The sequence below is a fragment of the Macadamia integrifolia genome, unplaced genomic scaffold (genome assembly GCF_013358625.1).
Source record: "Macadamia integrifolia cultivar HAES 741 unplaced genomic scaffold, SCU_Mint_v3 scaffold_197A, whole genome shotgun sequence".
Taxonomy (NCBI): domain Eukaryota; kingdom Viridiplantae; phylum Streptophyta; class Magnoliopsida; order Proteales; family Proteaceae; genus Macadamia; species Macadamia integrifolia.
The window spans coordinates 120,181-123,784 of NW_024870638.1; the positions used below are offsets into that span (position 1 = coordinate 120,181).

At 37.8% G+C, this 3,604-nt stretch overlaps 1 non-coding gene across 1 annotated transcript; it reads left to right on the forward strand.

Moving 5' to 3' along the window:
* The first annotated feature begins 2,657 nt into the window (after positions 1–2,657).
* Positions 2,658–2,764, forward strand: LOC122071216. The gene has a single exon (XR_006138105.1). It is a non-coding gene; the product is annotated as a small nucleolar RNA R71 (small nucleolar RNA).
* The last annotated feature ends 840 nt before the right edge of the window (positions 2,765–3,604 follow it).

Sequence of the window (3,604 nt, forward strand, 5' to 3'; positions counted from 1 at the left end):
TTAACCAAAGCCAAAGTAAGATTTCATCCTTATCCAACTCAAAAACAAAAGAAAAATAAGCAAAGGAGAAAAAATAAAAAAAACTGATTTCCCTCCCTCACACTTAAGTCATGTAATATCCTCAAAGCATGGAAAGAATTAAAAGTAAAGACAATGCAAAGGGGAGTCATACCCAGTTAAAAGTTAGTCATCAGTGTAAAGAGGTTCATGGAGATCCATGACCTCTTCCAGAGCAGAAGATGACAACTCAATGAAGGGCTTCAACTTATGGGTGATCCCAAATTTCTTCATGAGGGTCTCAAATGATCTATTACAAAAATACTTGTCCCTGTCAAAAATGTAATAAATGATCCTATTATCCATCCACTTTAGAATTTCTTTTTAAATGGCTTCCTTCATCACTGGGTTAGCTCTCCTCTAGGGTTCCGTTGAAGGTTTGGACCCCTCAATGAGGTGAATATGATATTGAACAATAGAAGTGCTAATTCCTTTGATATCAGCCATGGTCCAACCTAAGCTTCCTTATTGTATTTTAACATTTTAAATAATTCCCCTTCCTGTTTAGAAGTCAAATCTGAAGAAAGTATTACTGGAAGAGTCTGGTCAGGCCCTAGGAAAGCATACTTCAAATCAGATGGCAACTCCTTAAGATCTAACTTAGGGGGCTCCAATATAGAAGGTTTGGGAATGGAATTGGAAGGGGGTCTCAAGGGCTCTATAGGTGGTTGGAGACTCCAAACCTCAGACATAATTCATTCATCAAAATCACCCAATTGTTCCATACACTCTTGAAAGTCAAAATCAAAATCAATATCAAAATATGTCTCAATGGAATCTAGAATTTCTTGGAGCATATGAACTTCCTTCTCATGGGGATTTGGTTGCTTACCCAACCTAAAGACATTAAAATCCATAGAAATGTTGTCAAAAGAAAGTTTCATGGTACCATTCCTACAATTAATTATGGCATTACTAGTTGCAAGGAACGGTCTACCAAGAATAATTGGGATCTGGTCCTGAATGTTGGCAACTGGTTGGGTGTCTAAAATAATGAAATCAATAGGGAATAAAAAATCCCCAACTTTAAGTAAGACATCCTCAACCATCTCTTTAGGAATCTTAACAGATCTATTTGCCAACTGAAGAGTAGTTCCAATGGCTTTCAATTCTCCCAATCCTAGTTGCTTATACACATGGTAAGGAAAAATATTCAAACTTGCACTAAGGTTAAGTAAGGCATGCTCAATGTAGGTGTTGCCTATGACACAAGCTATGGTAGGGCTACCTGGATCCTTATACTTAGCGGCTATAGGTTGAGTAATTATGGAACTAATGTTACCTGCCAAGAACGCTTTTTTGGGCACATTAGTGATATGTTTGTGAGTACAAAAATATTTTAGGACCTTTGCATAGGTGGGAATTTGGGATATGACATTCAAAAGAGGGATGTTCACTTCTACCTTTTTGAAGATTTCTAAAATTTTTTCTATAGTAGCAGTCTTCTTTTTGTTTATCAACCGATTAGGAAAGGGAACAAGAGGAACATAAGGAGTATTAGGGATTACCATTTTTCAGAAGAATCATGTTTGGTTTCCTCAACCAAATTATCTTTAGGTTCAGAAGAATCTTTAGGTTCATCAGACGATCCTGGAACAAGAAGCACACTTGTGTCCTCAACAGAAGGAGAGTTAACAGGAGTAATAGATGGGGAAGATTTAGGAATACTTTGTTGGTACTCTCTACCACTCCAAAGGGCATAAACAACATTACATTGGTTGGAGGGGCCTTGTTGGGGACCTTGTACTACATTTAATGATGCATGAGGAGGTGCTTGTGAACTAACCAGCTGATGATGCCTAGGGTTAGGCTCTGGTTGACTGGGCAAAGTTCTCTTCTCCCTCTCACGTAAAATTGAGACAATTTTGGTGAGTTCTCTTGTAAGATTTTGATGGTTTGTCATGAGGAGGGCCATAGTTTTTTCCAAATCACTTACCCTACTTGCCTCTCCAGTGTTGGTAAATCTAAGGGGTTGCTGATAAGATGATAGGAGAGGGGACCTAGGGAAACTAGCCTGAGGTCCTACATTTTGCCTAGGAAAAGTATTTAGGGAAAAAGGTTGTTGTGCAAAGGGAGGCCTTTGGGGTTTAGATTGATCTTGATTATGAAAATTGGGAGGCCCTGCTTGGTTGCCCTAGTTCCAGGAAAAATTTGGGTGATTTATCCATCCTAGATTGTAAGTGTTATTATATGAATTATTCTGATATAAGACATTCACACTTTCATTGGATGTCCCCCCAGAGGTGTTGGGGCATTCTTCTATGACATGTCCAGGGGCCTAGCACCAAGCATACATATTAACCAAATTGACTGATGATGGCTCTCTAGGAACAATAGCCTTAATCTTTTTGATAAAGCAATCTAAATGGGCTTCCTTAGCTACTAATCCATCCACAAAATATCCTTTTCCTCCTATGATTCTTTCACTCTCTTGGGTTGATTCTCACTCACGGGTTTTGTCAGCTAAGTCAAGTAAGAATTCTCATGCCTTTTCTTCATCTGTAAAGGATGTGAAACCCTTAGGGCACATGGACTCTATCATTTGTTTAGTTGGGTAATCAATACCCTCATAAATTATTTAATATAAATGCCATAAGTTTAGGCCATGGTGAGGGAATTCTTGGAGTAGATCCTTGAATCTCTCTATAAGTTTAGAAAATGACTCACTAGGCTTTTGTCTAAACTGAAAGATATTACTTCTAAGCTTATTGGTCTTCTGAGTTGAGAAAAACTTCTTGAGGAAGGCAACTATGAATTTCTCCCATGTGGTTATGGAATTTGTGAGTAACCCATACAACCACTTTTTAGCTTGGTCTTTAATGCAAAAGTGATGAACCTAAGCTTAACAATATCATTAGAAAGTTGTTGGATCTTAATTAGAACACATACCTTTTCAAATTCCATTAGAAATAGGTATGCATCCTCAAAGGTCAGCCCATGGAAGTGGGGTAACACAGTGATGTATTGAGTTTTGAGCTCAAAATGATTGCTCTGGGCTTGTGGTAGGACTATGCAGGAAGGTTGGGCTATTCTAGCAGGGTAGAATCTATCTTTTAGAGATTTAGGTGGAGGGTTTTGGTATTGGTCTCCCATATTGAAAGGTTTTAAAGAGAGCAAACGTATAGAGTCACTACTTGTTGGATCTCTTCTTTCTAACCAGTTCTTAGTATTACATACCCACCTAACACTATTGCAATAGAAAACTACCCACAACTAGTAATTCAAGCACAAAAAAATGAAAAGAATTTTTTTTTTTTTACTTTTTGGGAGCTTACCGGCAGGGATTCGGGGTTGCTCAGGTCAATTCTTGAGGTACTGGTATAGGGCAAAACTTGTCTTTATCATACTGTGAGGATTGGCAACCTCTACCGATACAACTATTATTGTAAGTTCTTCTTCTCAGGAATTCAATAAAATAAAAAAAAAAACAAAAAAAAGCAAACAAAGCACTCCGATTTACCAAAAGAAAGTGAAAAATAACATGGAACTGTCTCCCCGGTAACGGCATTAAAAACTTGTTTGAATTTTAAAAGTAACCGCATGTGTA